This window comes from Canis lupus, chromosome 12 (assembly GCF_003254725.2).
Source record: "Canis lupus dingo isolate Sandy chromosome 12, ASM325472v2, whole genome shotgun sequence".
NCBI classification, from domain to species: domain Eukaryota; kingdom Metazoa; phylum Chordata; class Mammalia; order Carnivora; family Canidae; genus Canis; species Canis lupus.
In genome coordinates, this window is record NC_064254.1 from 40,403,283 (window position 1) to 40,425,678 (window position 22,396).

Consider the following 22,396-nt stretch of genomic DNA (forward strand, 5'->3'; position numbering starts at 1 on the left):
GGTTCACAACTTACAGTGGTTCAACTTACAATTTTTTGATTTTACAATGGTGTGAAAGTGATGCACATGCATTAGAAACCATACTTGGAATTTTGATTCCTGCCCCTGGGCTAGCATTATGCAGTCTATAATTTCTTCTGATCCTGGGCAGTGGCAGCAAACCACAGTTCCCAGTCAGCCCTGTGATCAGGAGGGTAAATAACCAATAGATTTAGAACCATTCTGTTTTTCACTTTCAGTATGCAATAAATTACATGAGCTATTCAACATTTAATTATAAAATAGGCTTTGTGTTACATGACTTAACCCAACTGCAGGCTAAGTGTTCTGAGTATGTTTATAGGATAGGCTAAATAATGATATTTGATAGTTTAGGTGTATTAAATGAATTTTCAACTTATAATGAGTTTATTGGGACATAACCCCATCATAGTTAGGTCTGTGTGTGTGTGTGTGTGTGTGTGTGTGTGTGTATGTGTGTGTGTATGGAGGATGAAGATTAGTAATTGGTTATTTTTGTTTTGACATTTTTCAAGGCTAAAATCACTGTGGCTATGCTTTCTGAAAGAGACTCTAAACTATGCCAAAAATAAACTGCATGAAGTTATGAATCTCTTGCTTACTGATGTATCTCTATTATCTATCGTAGTGCTTGAACACTTAATTATAAAATAGGCTTTGTGTTAATAAGTTTTCAGTGAATGTTTTCTAAATAATTAAATGAACCAGCTCTTTCTGAATTCTAAGGCCCACATGATAATGTAAGCAATAATATACATTTTCTACTAAAATGTGAAAATTTAAACTTAACTGAATAAGTACCTATGCATTACTTTTATCTGTTTCATTGGTATTTCATCATAAGGAGAATTTGCTAAGAGTTTCAGAACTATTTTATTAAGCTAGAACTTGCTCATCCATTTGTCTTTTGATGTGGACCATTATTTCCGAGGTAACAGCGATTGGATGTGTCCAGGTTAGGCTTCTTATCTTGTATAGGGAATATTTACATCTGTACCACCGGTTCTTGGCATTTAACTCTCAGATGTTTAGTGCTTATCACAAGTATTTTTGGAAGAAATAATATTGAGGAATTGCCTGGGTTAAGCAGTCTACTCATTCTCCTAGGTGTTAAAGTTTTCTCTGGAATGAGTAAAATCATCATTACCCTTGGCTTTCTCTTGAAACTTCTGAATTTTGCTTTTCTTGAATTATACTTTGATATTATGTTAAGGCCAGCATCAAGGAAAGTGAGTATTTTAGATTATTTTCTATTAAAAATTGGTTTTGTTTCATTGTATATACAAAAGGCCCAGCAATTCATCTATTATTTTAACCTATACTATCATAGAGATATTCCAGCACTGAGTTTTGACATAGTTTGATTCTCAGTTATAGAACATTCCCACTACTCAGAAAACCTTCCTGTGGAATTTAAGAAACAGAACAAATGAACAGATAAAAAAAAAGAGAGAATGATAAACCAAGAAACAGTCTCTTGACTATAGAGAACAAACTGATGGTTACCAGAGGGAAAGGGGTTGGGGGGATGAATGGTGGGGACTGAGGAGTGCACTTGTGATGAGCACAGGGTGACATATGGAAGTGTTGAATTACTATACACCAAAAGTACAAAAACAAAATGAAACCCTTGTTGCCATCACTTTGTAGTAAGTCCCTCCCAGCAACTTCACTTGAGGCAACCACTGGCCTGATTTCAGTCCCTATGAATTGGTTTGCATTTTCATAATTTTATACCAATGGATTCGTAGTATGTGTTCTTGTCTGGCTTTTTATTCTCTGCATAATTATTTTGAAATTGATTAAAGTTTTTGCATCTCTTAGTAGCTTATTTTTTATTGCTGACTAGTTTTCCATTTTATAGATATACCACAATTTGTGTGGCTACTCATCTGTCCATGGACATTGGAGTTGTTGCTTGGGGTTATTACAAATTTGCTATGCAAAATCATGTACAAGATTTTGTATGAACATAGGCTTTTATTTCTTTTGGAAAAAATATTCAAAAGTGGAATGGCTGGATCATGTGGTAGGTATATAGTTAACTTTATAAGAAACTGCCCAACCGTTTCCGAAATTGTTTTACCACTTCTCTTCTTACCAGCAGTTGTTCTACATCCTTGCTAATGCTTAGCCTGGTCAGTCTTCTAAATTCTAACCAATTTGTAATGATGTCACATAATGGTTTTAATTTGCACTTCTGTAATGACTGATGGTGTGGAGCATCTTTTCACATGTTTCTTTACTATCTATTTTGGTAATGTGTCTGTTTAAATCTTTTGCGTACCCACCCTCACTTTAAATTCCATTATTAATTAATGGATTGAGAATTCTTTTTATATTCCAGATACAAGTACTTTACCAGATAAATAATTTTCAAATATTTTCTGTGTGGCTTGTCTCTTCATTCTCTTAATGTCTTTTGAAGAGAAGTTTTCAATTTTGACAAATTCTCATTTATCAATTTGTTCTTTGAACTATGGTCTTGATTATTTAGGTCTCTGATCCATTTTTGAGTTTACTTTTGCATATTATGTGAGCTATAGATGAAAGTTTAAGTACATTCAATTGTCTTAGCATAAGTACATTCAATTGTCTTAGCATCATGTATTGAAAAGACCATTTTTCCCTCTATTCAATTGCCTTTACACTTTTATTGAAACAAGTTGTCCGTGTTTGTGTGGGCCTGTTTCTGGATTCTCTATTTAGTTCCAGTGATTTATTTGTGTATTTTTGACACCACAATTCCTTGATTACTCTAGCTTGATGATGAGACTTGAAATAAGGTATGGTTGCCCTCCAACTTTGCCCTTTTTCAGGTTGTCCTGGCTATTATGGGCCCTTTGCATTTCCATATGAATTTCAGAATCAGCTTGTCAAGATCTCCAAAAAGCCTGCTGAGATTTTGATTATGGCTGCATTGATTTTACAGATAAATTTGCAAAATGAGTATCGTTGATAATTGTTGTAATTTTGCTTGCCTAATGGATGCCCAAAGATTCTGTTAAAATGTGAGGAGCATTGCTATCACTGATTGCTACTTGTTAAATGCCTCCATACACCTGATGCTAACTAAGCAATATAAACATAAACAGTCTTTTTTCTAGTCAAAATGGTACACCATTGAATATATATTTACACACATACCATCTAAGATTATTATCCTCCCTCCACACAGGAGGTAATCAGAAATTGGTATTTTGAATTAATCAGGAAGAAGACTGACACTTGTTGAAACATTGGGTTATACTAATTCCCAGGTGAGAACAGTGCAGGAAAATTCAGAAATGGGAGAGGAAAACACTGAAAAAGAATAGCAAGAAATTTGTAGTTAAATGTGGATATAAGATCTAACCTAGGGAAGCCTTTTCAATAGGCTCAGGACTTTGAGTGAAACAGAAATGGAAAGAAAGTCAAAGTTGGGTTGTAAGAAACAGAGGTGTGTTCACCTCAGAAGGAAGTGTGGTTTGGTGTAATAGCTTACATAAGTTTTAAAAGATGTGCCCACTTGATGGGATGAGCACTGGGTGTTAATCTGTATGTTGACAAATTGAACACCAATAAAAAATAAATTTATTAAAAATAAATAAATAAATAAAAGATGTGCAAGATACTTGGCTGTCTCACAGTGTTGGTTCCTCCTCCTACCATAAACCTAGTTTAGCTGGATACATGGCCCCCTAGCTAAGGACTATGTCGCCTAGACTCCCTTACATCTAGGTGTGGTTATATGGCTTAAGTTCTTATTAATGAGCTTTGAGTGAAAATAATGTGTGCAACCTCCTATTTTTCAAGGGAAAGTAAGCTTCTTTTCCTACTATCCATTCTGCACTTGGGTTGAGAAAGTGGTGGCAAGCTATCTTCTACGAGGGGGATGAGAGCATTACTCTAGGACAGTGGAACAAGTAAAAAGCCTAGGACTTGATCACTTGCAACCCCGATACCAGCTATAGACTTCTTCCTACACTGTATATGAAGACAAATACATTGCTAATGTGTTCGAGCCACTGTTAATTGGGTTTCTGTTACAGCTGCTGCCAAACTAATGCAAGGAAGGGTAACTGCTTACGGGGAGGTTGGTAAAAAGGTTCTGTTCAAAGTTCTACATTTTTAAACTTGAAATATTTATATTATGAGAGAACGAATATTCCATAGAATATAGAATTACAAGTATTATATAAATATCATTAGTGCATACCTCTGAGAGTCAAATGATTAATACTTTTTCATTTTGTAGAGATGGGGGAATAGATCCAAGAAAACATGGTAAAATTAAGACACTTTTTTTTTTGTCACATCTGGCTTTGACAGTGGCCCTAGCTCTCAGTACTTGTTTAACATCAAGTATGTTGCTTTGCCTACCTTCCTAATCTGTAAAATATCTACCTCCTGACCTCATTGTGAGGTTCAAATATCTAAAGCTGTGGGTTATTGGTACAATTTTCAATCAATTTTCAATCAATACAATTTTCAATTGTATAATTGGTACAATTATAATCTCCTCCTCTTGCACCCTTTACAAGATACAGGGGCCATCTACTCTACAGTAAAATGTAAGTTGTTACCTGAACAAGCTTATTCAACCTGGCTGCATAGACCTACCGTTTAGTGGATGTACACAGTCTGCCTTATCAGTAAATACAGTGTGAGCTAGCTAATATGCAAATATAAAGCTCTCTTCATTCCAACTGCGGGATTAGTATATGTCCTTTATTTCTCTTTTCTGCCCTACTCTCTGCCTTAGTGGTCCTCTACTCAAGTGTTAGAGGTCAGGTGGAGACTACAAATGAGGCTGGTGGGTTGAAGTCCACATGCATAGACCATGCAGGGGAAGAGGCTGCTGCTATTCAGCTCCTCTGATTTGGGATGAGACTCCCCATTGCTAGTTTTAAAAAATCTTCGAGAATTGCAAGTCTGAATTTTTAAGTGGAATCTGTTTTTTTTATTTTTTTTTATTTATGACAGACCTAGAGAGGCAGAGAGAGAGGCAGGCTCCATGCAGGGAGCCCGACGTGGGACTCGATCCAGGGTCTCCAGGATCACACCCCGGGTGGAAGGCGGCACCCAACTGCTGGGCCACCGGGGCTGCCCGAATCCTTTTTTTCAATGTTCAGGGATTTTTTTTTTTTTTAAATCCTGTTCAAATGGAATAAAACCATGTCTGGTCACCAGCTTGCTGCTGCAGCTCTCCATACTGCCCACTTTGACAGATTCACTCTTGGCTGCCACAGATGCCTCTTGAGAAATCCACCGACTGTAGATACGTTTAACATCAATGTAGTCACTTATTCATGCAGATCTGTGTGCTCAGAACTGGTGCCGGTTTCAAGTAAGATCCTAAGGTTTTAATTTAAAAGTGCAATTACAATAAACTAAGCTCAAGATATTTCAATGCTACACTAGCCTAAAGGGTGGGTACCTAGAGTTAAGCCTGTGGGGAAGATGATGTAATATTTCTATGTTTATTTAGTGTGTGAAGCCAAATACTCAAATGCTGAGTACCTTTTAAAAAAAAAATCAAAATCAGCAATTCAATTATTTTTCTTTATTAGGACAGCCAGGAGTGAGCTTGTTAAAATAGATCTGCTTTGTTGTAGCTTGCTCTGCTGGCAATGTCTAAATGAGTTAAATGAGTCAGAGTCAAAGAAACCTCACAGGCAGCTTTAATCTCCTGTCAGAAAGAAGAGCTAACTAAGTCAAACATCAATAATTTTTTTTCTTAGCTCATCTTAGGAGTTCATGTTCTTAGCTACATGTTTGAGGACTTATATTAGGAGTATAATTTTAAGATTAATATATATTCTTAAGATGGGGAATTTGGGTGTCCAATCATCTTAGCAATTTGCTAGTTCTTAAGTCAATCACATGAAAATACCACCTCTCTTCTAAAGTTCATAAGAGGCAACTTCTTTAACACTCATTTCAATACTAGAACCCAGGCACAGTTTTGTTTTTGTAAGACCAAGTTCCCAAATTTCCATTTTTGAGATTTTTCATTTCTAGTGCACATGATAGAAAAGTATGTCACAACATGAATCTCTGAGGTCAAATGTGAGAGAGATGTGGTTCTCTTATGTATCACGTAAAATTCTCTAAAATATTCTGTGGCTGAGAAATGTGTGTTGGAGAGCGATCCAGAAATTGTGTCAGCATCTTCCCTGGGGAGGCCTTTGAACTCTTAGGGAATTTGTGTTAACAGTGTTCAAGTCCGTTCCTCTTTCGAGAACTGCTAGATTAAACTCCATTGGGCAGGAAATGGGTGGGAGCTTTTTTACTGTTGAGAAAAAGACCCTCTTCTACCACTGTGGACCTTTGCTAAAGGTTTAAAAAAAAAAAAGTGGCCTACAGGTATTAGGTATTCAGTAGGTTGAAGGCTGTAATTTTGAAAAAATAGCGATTGCTGAATGAAAGTCTAAGAGGACCCAAAGTGATACAAATGAAAGCTAAGATCTTCAGGCTTATTTTAAAGATATCTTTGTTCTTAGAATATAACAATTTGGCATTATGGGCTTTGACATTGGCTTATTACTTACACATATAACTACAACTACACATAGAACAATAGCCATGTGTAAATATAAAGGTTCAGATGCCAAAGTATTTAGAATGTATGACAGCCTCATTAATGGGAACCATTTACTGACTTGTAATGTGATCCATGAAGATTGCCTAGAGCAGTTTCTTGTCAACTTTTTCTTTATAATCTGAATCCTCCCCTCTCATTGGGTATTTTCTAGGTTGGTACATGTTTCTTAGCACCAGAATTATATATAGACTTATATATATTTTGGTAAGCATGCTCTATTTTCCTTGTGAATAGGGTTTCCAATCTTCTCACATTGGAATTAAGTAGAGTAAATCTAATCTGTGACCTCCCTGTATTTAGTTTGAATACAAAATATAGAGGCAAACCCATAAACTTAACACCTTGAGAAATTAAACATTATACATTACAGTTCCTATATATTCTTCCTTTATTTTCCTCTTTCATCCCAGGAGGCAAACATTGTTTTGATCTCTTTATACAATATTACAAATAGTTCCCCAAGACCTATACGATATTTTATTTTATTTATTTATTTTCGATATTTTATATGTTTTTATACTACATAAAAAGATAGCACATTCATGTATTCCTCTTGAAAGACTCTTACATCTATGGTAATACAATCCTTTCTCCCTGAAAGATACTTCTCCTGTAGATGTAAAAATCCTTTGTGGAGATTTTCTTTTTAGTATTTCAAATCATTTTTTTTCTAAACATAGAGGAAAATAATGAAATGCTTGGATTTTCAGAATACATTTACTCTTTATAATGCAGCACCACTTCTTAGTTTAGACACTTATAATCTCTACTTCATCTATTAATAGTTTATTTAAAATGGACTACTCAAAAAAATTTCACTGAGTATGCATACCCTTACAACTAACTAGTAGTGTCAGTTCTTGACCAGTTAAATACCCATTTGTACAGTATCATGTCATAGGGATGTATAGGGATGTCTGTTGCAGCACTATAATAGTGAAACTAATACTTAAGCTTAAACTATAATCCAAACTATGTAGACATTAAAGGAATGAGGTAGATACATATTATTGATAGGTAAAGCCCTATCATTAAAAAAATTGCAAAACAAAATTAACATTATGAATACATTTACATTTTGAACTTTCTAGGTACTCTTATTAGCTTTATAAATACATAGAAAACTTCTACAAACATTGAAAGTTGGTAAGTAATTATTTCTAGAATGGGAGCAGGAGGTGAAGGAGGACTTTGTATTACCAGTATTAGTTGAATTTTTACAACAAGAAATTCCTATGTTAAAGTATAACTTAAGGTATATATTTTAAAAGTCAATGTAACATTTTTAGGGCAGCTAATATTATTGTGGATTGAAGCACAAACTATCCCAGCAAATGACTATCTTAAGTGGCCTCATGGAGAGGGTACAAACTGTACCTAAATATCCATCCTGATCCCTTAAATTCACAGAATTTGTGTAGGCATAGTGCTAACAACACTGGCAAGCAGATGGCTTCCCAGGGGAATTCTATCAAATGTTTAAAGAAGAAACAATACCTATTCTACTAAAGCTGTTCAGAAAGAGAGAGATGGAATACTTCCAAATTCGTTCTATGAGGCCAGCATCACCTTAATTCCAAAACCATACAAAGACCCCACCAAAAAGAATTATAGACCAATATCCCTGATGAACACAGATGCAAAAATTCTCAACAAGATACTAGCCAATGGGATCCAACAGTACATTAAGATTATTCACCATGACCAAATGGGATTTATCCCCGGGATGCAAGGCTAGTTCAACACCCGTAAAGCAATCAACATGATAGATCATATCAACAAGAGAAAAAACAAAAACCATATGATCCTCTCAATAGATGCAGAGAAAGCATTTGACAAAACAAAGCATCCATTTCTGATCAAAGCTCTTCAGAGTGTAGGGATAGAGGGAACATTCCTCAGCATCTTAAAAGCCATCTACGAAAAGCCCACAGCAAATATCATTCTCACTGGGGAAACACTGGGAGCCTTTCCCTAAGCTCAGGAACATGACAGGGATGTCCACTCTCACCACTGCTATTCAACATAGTACTGGAAGTCCTAGCCTCAGCAATCAGGCAACAAAAAGAAATAAAAGGCATTCGAATTGGCAAAGAAGAAGTCAAACTCTCCCTCTTCACAGATGACATAATACTGTACATAGAAAATCCAAAAGACTCCACCCCAAGATTGCTAAAACTCATACAGCAATTCGGCATTGTGGCAGGATACAAAATCAATGCCCAGAAATCAGTGGCATTTCTATACACTAACAATGAGACTGAAGAAATAAATTAAGCAGTTAATCCCATTTACAATTGTACCCAAAAGCACAAGATACCTAGGAATAAACCCAACCAAAGAGGTAAAGGATCTATACCCTAAAAACTACAGAACACTTCTGAAAGAAATTGAGGAAGACACAAAGAGATGGAAAAATATTCCGTGCTCATGGATTAGAAGAATTAATATTGTGAAAATATCCATACTATCCAGGGCAATTTACATGTTCAATGTAATCCCTATCAAAATACCATGGACTTTCTTCAGAGAGTTGGAAACAAATCATCTTAAGACTTGTGTGGAATCAGAAAAGACCCCAAATAGCCAGGGGAATATTGAAAAAGAAAACCAGAGCCAGTGGCATCACAATGCCAGATTTCAGGTTGTACTGCAAAGCTGTGATCATCAAGACAGTGTGGTACTGGCAGAAAAACAGACAGATCAGTGGAACAGAATAGAGAACCCAGAAATGGGCCCTCAAGTCTATGGTCAACTAATATTTGACAAAGCAGGAAAGACTATTCACTGGAAAAAGGACAGTCTCTTCAATAAATGGTGCTGGGAAAATTGGACATCCACATGCAGAAGAATGAAACTAGACCATTCTCTTATACCATACACAAAGATAAACTCAAAATGGATGAAATGTGAGACAAGATTCCATCAAAATGCCAGAGGAGAACACAGGCAACACCCTTTTTGAACTTGGCCACAGCAACTTCTTGCAAGATACATCTATGAAGGCAAGGGAAATAAAAGCAAAAATGAGTTATTGGGACTTCATCAAGATCAAAAGCTTCTGCACAGCAAAAGAAACAGTCAACAAAACTAAAAGACAACCTACAGAATGGGAGAAGATATTTACAAATGACCTCTCAGATAAAGGGCTAGTATTCAAGATCTATAAAGAACTTATGAAACTCAACACCCAAGAAACAAACAATCCAATCATGAAATGGGCAAAAGACATGAATAGAAATTTCATAGAGGAAGACATAGACATGGCTAACAAGCACATGAGAAAATGCTCCACATCCCTTGCCATCAGGGAAATACAAATCAAAACCACAGTGAGATACCTCCTCACACCAGTGAGAATGGTGAAAATTAACAAGACAGGAAACAACCAGTGTTGGAGAGGATGTGGAGAAAGGAGTTGGTGAGAATGCAAACTGGTACAGCCACTCTGGAAAACTGTGTGGAGGTTCCTCAAAGAGTTAAAAATGGAACTGCCCTACTACCCAGCAATTGCAGTGCTGGGGATTAACCCCAAAGATACAGATGCAGTGAAACGCCGGGACACCTGCACCCCAATGTTTATAGCAGCAATGTCCACAATAGCCAGACTGTGGAAGGAGCCTCGGTGTCCATCGAAAGATGAATGGATAAAGAAGCTGTGGTCTATATATTCAATGGAATATTACTCAGGCATTAGAAATGACAAATACCCACCATTTGCTTCAACGTGGATGGAATTGGAGGATATTATGCTGAGTGAAGCAAATCGATTGGAGGACAAACGTTATATGGTCTTATTCATTTGGGGAATATAAAAAATAGTGAAAGGGAATAAAGGGGAAAGGAGAGAAAATGAGTGGGGAAATATTAGTGAGGGTGACAGAACATACGGATGCCTAACTCTGGGAAACGAACAAGGGGTGGTGGGGGGTTAGGGTGACTGGGTGACAGGCACTGAGGGGGGCACTTGACAGGATGAGCATTGGGTGTTATGCTATATGTTGGCAACTTGAACTCCAATAAAAAAAATATACAGGAAAAAAACAAACAAACAAACAAACACTGGCAAGCAAGAAAAGTCACAATCAGCAGACTGGAAATTACAAGGTACACCCAGAAGAAAGAAATCAGTTAGACGACAATTGAGGCATCACAAAATGTGTGTGAGAAAAGGACTGAGAAGACAAGATCCACTTATTCTCCAAAAAACAGTGAACAAATATCAAGAACTAGATGGACTACTAGTGCAATAAAAAGGCTAATAATTAGAACAGTAGCCCTAACAATTAGAAAAGCAGTACTAACCTGAGTCTAAAATGTCAAAGATACATTCCAAAGAAAGTAATATACTTGGTAGGAGCATGTCCCTGTGGATGGTATAGATGAGCAAGAAATGTAGCCAAACTAAAGGAATAAGCCATTCCTGTTCAAGAGGCAGAAACACTAAAGACTGCTACTACCAGAGAAAAGCCTTTGTTATTTTAGTAACCAAGAACCCCAGCTTGCCTACCTGCCCCACACCCAAGTGCCCTAAAGTGAAGCCTCCCAGTGGATAGGCTGCACCCAGTTATATAAGCCCTGCAATCAACTCTGCCATTCAGGGAGGGAGAACCCACACAAGCTAAAAATAATCAATTTCTCATTCATAGATGTGGATGAACAACAAAAGATCATTAGATATTTGAGGAAAAGAAACTAAATGAAAGGAAGGACTGATAAGAATTGAAGGACACAAAAACTTTTATAAAAGCCCCTCATATTGATCTTTTCATGTGGGATAGTGCAAAGAAAAATATATAAAAGATTGTTAAGAAGCACCTGGGTAGCTTGGTGGTTGAGCATCTGCCTTCGGTTCAGGGTGTGATCCCAGGGTCCTGGGATTGAGTCCCACATCAGGCTCCCTGCAGGGAGTTTGCTTCTCCCTCTGCCTGTGTCTCTGCCTCTCTCTCTGTCTTTCATGAATAAATAAACAAAATCTTAAAAAAAAAATCTATGTATATATTGCCCTGAGGGATATACTCCATTAGAAGTAAGGGCAAATTAAGCAAAAGGAAAACAATATGGGATTCAGATCAGAAACCTCAGTTCAGAAGAGCAGGGAGGAAAATGCTATGCAACAGGCCTAAAGAGCAATCAGTACAGAGTGGAGCAGGAAGATGGGTGGATAGATCTGTAGGAGGGGATGTCTTCAGGAAAATGACAGGGACTCCTGAGAATATAGATAATATGATAGAAAGCATGATGTGATAAAGAAATATAATGGAAAAGGTGAATAAAAAAGCCATAGTTTGAGGCTTATTTCTTTCTAATATTCAATTTTAATTAATGTAAGGAAATCCATTTCTCTGATTTTAAGATCACTATTACAATTGACTTGAGAGCCACAATTTTGAAAAATACTATCACCATTCTTAGCTTGGCATTACATAATATATACACACAAAAATGTGCACATCTTTGTGGATTTTCACCTTAGGCTCAACCCATGAATGAAACATAGAAGGCTTGGTTGTTTTAGGATGAAATAATATAAATTTAACTGTCTTGATCAAGTAAAAGAAAACCTACAGTGTACCCAATTTTTGGAGTTTAGAGATGAGCATGAGAAAAGTGGAAGGAAGGGATAAGTGTTAGTATTCTATGTTACAAAGTATGGAATGAAGAAGTATTATCAAAGTTGATTGAATTACGATGACCATTAGTAGACCAAAGGATAATGTCACAGGTATAAAATTTGGGGAAGAGATGAAAGAATTATAATAATGACAAGGATAAAAGTGGACTAAGCCTCTGTCTTTCATATTAGCAAGACCAGAAATAGAGGTACAAACATATTAATGTTTCCTAGTTAATGACTAGGAAATTTTTTTTAAAAGTTCAAATAGCAGAGAGGATCTGTAGGTGAGAACTGATATGATTGGAGATTGAAGGTTTTCCTTTACTATTTGATTTGTTGCTGTGTCCATGAATTACTATTAACAAAATTCTCTGGGGGAGGTAATAGATCTAAAACACAAGAAAAAGACTGAGAGATGAAGGACTAATTCAGATCTAATATTGTATTAGGAGGTGACAGGAAAATCAGAGGAAGTCTACTTCCTAGATGGCTCTCAAATAGTTCCTATAACTTAGAAAACACTAGTGCAAGTGTTCAAAACTAAAGCCCATAGGCCAAATGTGGCCCACTTCCTGATTTTTAAAAAAAAATTAGTTTTGATACACAGCTATGTTCACCTATGTATTATCTATGGCTGTTTTCACATTACAACAGAGTTGAGTAGTTGTGACAGACTATGGTTCACGAAAGTATCTACTACCCGGCTCTTAACAGAAAATGTGCTCCTCCATTACAGAACAAATGAAATGAAAAAAATCCAGCTGCTTAACAAAAGATAGGGGGAAACTAAACAGAACAACAAAAAAGGAAGAATGTTATATAGAAAACATAATATCAGAATAAGCCCAAACATAATAATAAATTTGGGTTAAATTCCTCTATGCTTAGATTGGGGGTAGGGAATATGACCCTGTTTGAAAGGAGTTCCTTTGGGACAATATGCCATAGAAACATGGAAAATGGTGAAATAGTAAGAAATATACCAGCAAAATGTAATTGCTAAAAACAATACAGAGGATTCTGGGAAGATGGCAGAGTAGGAAGCACAAGAAATCTGTCTCCCTATCTAGACAACAATTACACTGGAAGAATCTGTCTGATGTAACTATTTTGGAACTCTGGAGTCAATTGAAGGTGTCAAATTTTATTTAATTCATTAATAAGAGAATTCATAAAATACTACAACTAGTTCAAAGGAAAATCCAAATAGTTATACTAAGAATTGACAAATGGATGCAAACTGGCAAAATTTGTCAGTATGCATAAGGCAACAATCAATGCATTCCTCTAGGCAGTATTTGTATCTCTATAAATAAGACCCCTTTTAATTACTACCAGTTTTTTAGTTTTCTACACCTTACAGAACTGAATAGTTCAAAGACCATAAAGACTGAAATAACCTTGAAGGATATGCACTAGACAAGATGTTAAGTATGTGTTTTTATCTCCTTATGCTAATCTTTACCACCCTCTCCCTACTCCTGCTTTCCAAGGTTATATTAGAATGTGAAAGTTTAAAGGTAGAAATTTGGCATGGCTGAGATGATCTACATTGTAAAGGCAAGATGCACTTGAAGTTGGGAGTGGAGCTTGAGTATGTGGAATAGAGGCCCCCCAAGGAGGTCCGTGTTCTAATCTCCAGAACCTGTGAATATGTTATGTGGCAAAAGAGAATTAAGATTGCAGATGGAATTAAGCTGACTAGTCAGTTTATAATGAGATTATTTTGGATTATTGGGGTAGATCCAAGGTTCCTAAATGGGGAAATGGGAACCTAAAGAGGAAGGAGTGTGCTAGGATCTGAGAAGTCCACCCACTGTTGTTGGCTTTGAAGATGTAAAGAGGCCAAGAGCCAAGGAATGTGGGAGCCTCTGGAAGTTGGAAAGGGCAAAGAAATGGATTTTCCCCTAGAATCTTCCAGAAGGGAATACAGTTCTACTGATTCCTTGATTTTAGCCCAGTGAGCCCTAGTTCAGTCTCCTGAACTACAAAAGTGTAAAATAATGTGTGTTGTTTTAAGCCTCTAACTCGTCTTTTACTTATAAGGATCCTTGTGATTACATTGGACGAACATGGATAATCCAGGATAATCTCTTCTCAAAAACGTTTCGTTTAATTTAATCACATCTGCAAAGTCCCATTTGCCATGTAAAGTACATATTCATAGGTTCTGGGGATCTGGACATCTCTGTAGGATCATTGTTCTGCCATGTAAAGTACATATTCATAGGTTCTGGGGATCTGGACATCTCTGTAGGATCATTGTTCTGCTTATCTGACTACCTCAATGTTTTTTTCTATTTTTATGCCTTTCCATTTACATAGCATTTTGAGCGGTGCCTTAGTCTTTCAATTCACTAATTGGATCTTTTGTTCATTCTGCTATACAGTTAATCAGGTTTTAATTTTGGTGACCATGTTTTTAATTTCCAAGAACTGACTACGTGTAGATTTTGTGAACACAATCTCTTGTATCTCTGAAAATATGAATTATGCATATTTTAGTATTTTCTGTGTTAACTCTTGGGAGTTGTTCTTATTGAAGTTCATGCTTTCTCTGCTCTTAGATTTTTCTTGTATTGATGACTCTTCATTTCTAGATTATACTTTTAGATGAATGTTTAGATAATATTTATGTTCAGAGTCATTTTCTTATTCCCCTGCAAAGTGGGGCTTTTTATTTCCATGACTGGAATACACTACTTTCAGAAGTGATGGTGGTTATAAGAAGGGTAGGAAACAGGATGTAGACTGGGGAGATGGTCTTTTAGGCTATGCAATGTATCAGATCAGAGGTTAAGGATAGGCTCTAATACCAGATCAATCGGGGTCAAATCCTGGCTCTACCATGTACAGCTGTGTGAGTTTGGAAAATTGACCTAACCACTCTGTGCCTCAGTTTCTGTATCTCTAAAATTATAATGGATATCATCAATCTCCTAGAGTTATGAGGATTAATGAATCAGTACATATAAAGCTCTTAAACAGTGCCTGACATGTAGTAAGAGTTTAATACATGTTAGTTATTGTTTTGTAGTAATATTTAATTTCTGAATATGTGCATTTGTGGTTATAGTTTTTATTTTTGAGCAAATGCTGGTGTCAGCTGGTTCTAGCCCTTTCTTGTGCCAGCTACCTATAGGCTGTTTTTTCCCTTAGTTCACATGATCTCTGAGCTGGAGCTTTTCCTTGGGGAAATTCCTTATCTCTAATTTCCTCCCATTTCCACGCTCCAATTAACAGTTTGAATTATAGCCTTCCATAAATTTCTATCCACATACAAGTATATATATAATATATATATAGTTATCTATATATAAAATTCCCCTTTCAAACAGAAACACATTTATCTGCAAATTCCTTTTCAATTACTATATCTTAGACATGTGTTTAACATAAAAATGCATATGAGTTTCCTTCAAAATAAGGAATTCAAATAATTTTATAAATAATATTGGGACAATAGGTATTTGGGACCAAAAAAAGCTAATTAAAGAATTAGATAGATATAAAATGTCAAAAATTATCTGGAGAAAAACAGAATAGCAAAGAAAGAACTCAGTGTGTGTGTATGTGTATGTGTATGTGCACGCGCGCACATGCTCATGGAGAATGGACTGGGGAGGGAGTAATTTGACTAAATAGCTTAAGAGTTCTTCAAGAACTAGACTGAATGAACTCACATTTCAAAGCCTCACTTCACCCCAAACCCAATGAAATGATAGTATGTATTTTAAAATACACAGAAACTCTGGAAATCCAAGAGGATCTGACCTCTAGGTCAGAGCAGCAAGAGGTTTCTGGAACACATAAAGCAAAAACAAACAGATCAATCACAAGATAACAGAGCTGAGAGACTGGTATAGAAACAAAAGAGGGTCCTTTAAAAAAAAACAAATTTCCCCAGGAGAATTGCAAAATAATCTCACACTAGGGGCTTTATGGTCTAGCAGAAGGAATAGCCTATAGACAGTAGGCTGAAGAACTGGGTCAGGACTGGTCATTCAACATACACTCTTGTATAAAAGCACATGTGCAATCCTCTAAACTGAGAATCCTTTTTTTTTTTTAATTTTTATTTATTTATTTATTTATGATAGTCACAGAGAGAGAGAGAGGCAAAGACACAGGCAGAGGGAGAAGCAAGCTCCATGCACCGGGAGCCCGATGTGGGATTCAATCCTAGGTCTCCAGGATCACACCCTGGGCCAAAGACAGGCGCTAAACCGCTGCGCCACCCAGGGATCCCTAAACTGAGAATCCTGATCAGAAAGGTTCAAATGCCTCAAGTCACTAATGCTGTGTTGAGGGAGGGGTCGCTATGGGGAGTCCCCATAATATTCTCATTGGAAACAATAGCTCCTATTTATTAGTGATGCTCTTTTGTTAGTGCCACACTGATTCAACTTTTTAATAATTTCTAGAATTACAGGAAAACTACTCAGTTTTAAAATTTCTTGATTTTTTTTACTATTCTTTTTCAATATGTTATTTAAGAGTTTGCTTATCCTCAACTTTTAAAAATAGTTCATAAAGTCAATTCCCACATGACCTTTTAAAGCTTTAGAAAGAAAAGATAAAATTGCCTCTGGAGACATTTTTTAAAAAATCAAATATGGTAAGATTTTGGAGTTTTTCCAGAAAAATCAAGAGTGAAAATTCAGTTTTCAGTGAAATATGACCTCTTACATCATTTAATTGTAATAGAAGACAAGTTAATATGAAACCTCTGTCCTTTCTGATATAAAGGTAAATCCTGAATAAGCCTTACATTTCTCTACTAAGGTTTAAATGAAGGTGGTCATGTTTAGTTCAGGTTCTCATTAAAGTTTATTTTCATCTATAGGAGCAACCAAAAGATTGTGTCCAGGGTACTTAAAGGCAGAGATTTCTACTATATGTTTGATAAAATCAAGGCAATATCTTGGGATTTGAAAGGAATCTTACCAGTCCCAGAATTGTATAGGTTTGCTCTTGGTCATGGGTAACTCTAGTTTATATTAGGTGAAGCTTCTAATTAAATTTGCTTATATCCATGTAGTCATTTCGAAAAGAATTCAATGGGGCAAAATTTTAAGGCGCCGGGAGGGAGGAAGTGTGTGTGTGTGTGTGTGTGTGTGTGTGTGAGAGAGAGAGAGAGAGAGAGAGAGAGAGCAAGAGAGAATTAGATCAGTGTACTTAAAGGTTGTAGCACATATGAATTTATAGTTAAAAAGATGTTATGGAAGCTGCCTTTCTTTGTTCTAGGGAGAAAAAGACCTTTTAATGGCCCCTTTCATTTAATTGGCATAAATGGGCATCGATTTTTGTGAAGGAAAGGTAGAAGGAGACAATTTTCCCTCTTAGGCTTATAAAACTTGGAACCTTAGCTCTTGAAGGCAGATGGCTTCTGGCTGTCTGCCCTTCAAAACTATTATGCTTGAAGGTTTCTGAGGGGAAAAAGAGTGGTCAAATCTGCAGAGGCCAAGGAGCCTTTTGGGATAGGAAAGAGATACTGACATTTTGAGTTTCAAAGTCACTACAATGTGTCTGACTCCTGAGGTGGTCTAGACTAAGGCCAGTTGGCAGTAAAAACAGCAGAAGTCTCTGAGCAGAGCCCTTTGGGAAGAGAAAACTGGAACTGGTGCCTGGCTCCATACCAGAGCTTGGGTTGATAAGGGAAACACAACATTGTACTATAGCTTGTATGGAATCACCTAACCATCTTAGATGAGGCCATTGTGTGCTTCCTGCATTTGCTTGCAATTAAATTCCACCACTGTCGTTAGAGTTGTAACTGAGAAGCCCAGGGCTACTGTATTGTGGCACTACCAAAACCTGAATTGAGAGGTAGGAGGCTGCTGCTTCTTTCCCCAATATGGAGAAGCTGCTCTCAAAGCAGCAGTGGAAGTGTGGGTGAGGGCTGATACAGGGTGTTGTTAGACTTGAATTTATAAAATGCTGGGTTCCTTCTTTAAGATTAAATGAATAGAAAATTCCAAGGACAAAATCTCCAGTGCCTCATCCCAGGACCACAGAAAGGGTCTGGGTAAGTGGGCAGCCCTAAAGCTTTAGCTTGGCTAATTTTAGGTTGGTAGGCCCCTGAAGAAGCTTCTCTCAGGTAGTGGAGGCCTGCCCAGGGTGGGAACTACTGCTTCGAGAAGGACTCAGTGTGGCAGAGAAGGTGGCCTCTGGTAAATTAGATTTTTTTTTTTCCCATGAAGGACAGATTCTGTAGAACTCTGTAATGATGAAAAAATAAGCATTCATATCATAAGGAGGATGAGGAGGTTCTAGGCCGCTATTTTGAATATTAGAAGTTTCCTGTACTCGAGGCTGGTAAAGCAGAACACACCTATCCATTATATATTACATCTCAGTGCCTCTGAAGTTAATAAGTAATTTAAATAAGTTAAACTATCATTAAGTCTATTGCAGTAATCTGTTAATTAGTATAAATGGTTTCCATGAAATTTTACAAATGTTCTAATATGTTACGACCACTATGATTTCAAGTGTCTCCTTCATGTCAACGATGCAACATTTTCAACTAAATACAAGTCAGCTCCATCTGCTCTACCCCTCTTTTTAAAAATTGAAGTATAGTTTACATACAATATTAGTTTCAGGTGTACAACGTAGTTATCCAATAATTATACACAGTGCGAAACAAAATAACACCCTCTGGAACAAATCCACTGTTATGATCACTCTGTGACCTGAAACCTTCTTCAGTACCATCACCTCCTCTCCTTTCTTTAACCACGCCCATAGGACCTAATATATTTGATCCTCTCTGGAGATAGGACTATGATTCTCAAACATTTCCTCCTGGGTGGTCTGCCAGCATATTCTTCTCAGCCTTTCAGGCTATAAAAGCAGGTCTAAGAGGCGATGGATTTGCAGAGATCTATTCATCTCCTGGCTGCCCAAGACCCACTTCAGTCTGTAAGTTCTCTTAATAGATGATTTCTTGTTGAGCTGGACTTGTCAGCCCTTCTCTTTGGTCTTTTAGTGACTTTGGAGAGGGTTGTATATATACCTCCCTTTCAGAGAACATAAGCAGTATAAAATATCACCATGGTAAGTTACCATATAAAGTTATCATAATATTATTGACCATATTCCCTATAATATACTTTTCATCCCTGTTACTTCTTTATTTTATAACTGGAGTTTGTATCTCTTGATCTCCTTCAACTATTTTGCCCAACTTCCTATCCCCTTTCCTGCAAACCAACAGTTCTCTGTATTTGTGAATCAACTTCTGTTATTTTTGTTTATTAGATTCCACATATAAGTGAAACTGTATGGTATTTGTCTTTTTCTAACTTACTTCGCTTAATACAATACCCTCTGGGTCCATCCATGTTGTCACAAATGCTAATTTTCTTTTTTTTTTTTAATGAGTAATTTTCCATTGCATATCTATTTATCTATATCACACTTATTTTGCTTTTTTGAGTATAGTTGACACACAATGTTATTATATTAGTTACTGGTGCAAAACATCGTGGTTAAACTTCTCTGTGTTATGTTGTACTCCCCCCAAGTATACCTATCATCTGTCACCATGCAATGACATTATAATATCACTAACCATTTTCCCTACGCTGTGCCTTTTTCATCTGTGACTTATTCCATAACTGGAAGCCTGTATTTCCCACTCTCCTTTACCCATTTTCCCCATCTCCCTCCCCTCTAGCAACCATCAGTTTGTTCTGTTTTTGTAGGCCTGATTCTGCATTTTCTTTGTTTATTCATTTGTTTTGTTTTCTAGATTCCACAAACAAGGGAATGGTGTGGCATCTGTCCGTATCTGACTTATCTCACTTAGCATAACACCCTCTAGGTCCATCCATGTTGTCTGGAATGTCATGATCTCACTTTTATATGTGGCTGCTTAATATTCTGTAACATATATATATATATATATATATATATATATATATCACATCTTTCTTACCTGTTTGTCTACTGATAGACACTTAGGTCATTAATATATCTTGGCTATTGTAAATAATGCTGCAAGAAACATAAGTAGTACATACATGTTTTTGAATGAGAATTTTTGTTTTCTTTGAGTAAATACCCAGTAGTGGAACTACTGGATCATGTGGTATTACTTTATAATTTTTTGAAGAACCTTCATATGGCTTTTCACAGTGGTGGCACTAGTTTATATTCCCACCAACAGTGCACGAAGTTCCTTTTTCTCCACATCCTCACCGATACTTTTTATTTCTGGTCTTTCTAAAATTTTAGCCATTCTGACACATGCAAGGTGATATCTTATTGTAGTTTTGGCTTGCATTCCCCTGATAACTAGTGATGTTGAGCATCCTTTCATGTGACTATCGGACATCTGTATGCCTTCTTTGGAAAATGTTTATTCAGGTCTTCTGCCCATTATATACTTGGATTGTTTGCTTTTGTGGTGTTGAGTTGTAGAAGTTCCTATATATTTTGGATATTAATCCCTTATCAGATATATTATTTGCAAATATCTTCTCCCCTTCAGTAGGTTGCCTTTTCATTTTGTTGATTGTTTCCTTCATGGTGCAAAAGCTTTTTATTTTTATGTAGTTCCAGTAGTTTAATGTTGCTTTTGTTTCCCTTGCCTTAGGAGACCTATCTAGAAAAATGTTGCAATGGCTGATGTCAGAGAAATTACTGTCTGTATTCTCTGCTAGGATTTTTATGGTTTCAGGTCTCACATTTAGGTCTTTAATCCATTTTGAATTTATTTTTGTGGATGGTATTATAAAATGGTTCAGTTTCATTCTTTTGCATGTAGCTGTCCACTTTTTCCCAGCACCATTTGTTGAAGAGATCATCTTTTCCCTATTGTGTATTCTTGCCTCCTTTGTCATAGATTGACCATATAAGAATGGATTTATTGTTGGGCTTTCTGTTCTGTCCTAATGATCTATGTATCTGTTTTTCTGCCAGTACCATACTGTTTTGATTATTATAGCTTTGCAGTCTAACTTGAAATCTGAGATTATGATACCACCAGTTTTGTTCTTTGTCAAGATTGCTTTGGCCATTTGAGGTCTTTTGTGGTTACATACAAATTTTAGGATTATTTGCTGTAGTTCTGTGAAAAATGCTTTGGTATTTTTTTTATTTTTCAAAATTTTATTGTTATAAAATACACATAAGGTAGAACTTACAATGTTTTGGTATTTTGATAGGGATTACATTGATTTTTAAAGATTGTTTTGAAAAGTATGGGCATCTTGACAATATAAATTCTTCCAAACCATGAGCATGGAATATCCTTCCATTTGTTTGTCATCTTCAATTTCTTTCATGTTATAGGTCTTTAACCTCCTTGGTAAAATTTTATTCTTACTATTTTATTCTTTTTGGTACAATTATAAATTGAATTTTCCCCCCGATTTTTTTCTGCTGCTTCATTATTAGTATACAGAAACACTATTGATTTCTGGGTATTAATTTTATATCTTGCAACTTCACTGAATTCATTACATCTAATGGTTTTCTGGTAGAATCTTTGGGGTTTTCTTTCTTTTTTTTAAAAAAGATTTTATTTATTCATGAGAGAGAGAGAGGAAGAGACATAGGCAGAGGGAGAAGCAGGCTCCATGCAGAGAGCCTATTGTGGGACTTGATCCCAGGACTCTAGGATCACATCCTGAGTGGAAGGCAGAGCTTAGCTTAACTGCTGAGCCACCCAGGCATCAGACTTTGGGGTTTTTTATGTTTCCTATGTCATCTGCAAATAGTGACAGTTAAATTTCTTTATCAATATGGATACCTTTTATTGATTTTTCTTGTCTGATTGCTGTGTCCAGGACTTCCATTACTATGTTGAATGAAAGTGGTGAGAGTAGACATCTTTGTCTTATTCCTGATCTTAGAGAGGAAAAGCTCTGCTTTTCACCATTGAGCATGATGTTAGCTATGGGTATTTTTAGATATATTCTCTTTTATGTCAAGGTATCTTCCTTCTAAGACCACTTTGAGAGTTTTACCATGAACAGATACTGAATTTTGCCAAAAGCTTTTTCTGCATTTGTTGAGATAATCATATGATTTTGATCTTTCAATTTGTTGACGTGTATCACATCAATGTGTGACTACTGAATTTTTTTTTGCATTCCCAAAATAAATCCCGCTTAATTGTATTTAATGATCCTTTTAATGTATTGCTGAATGTGGTTTGC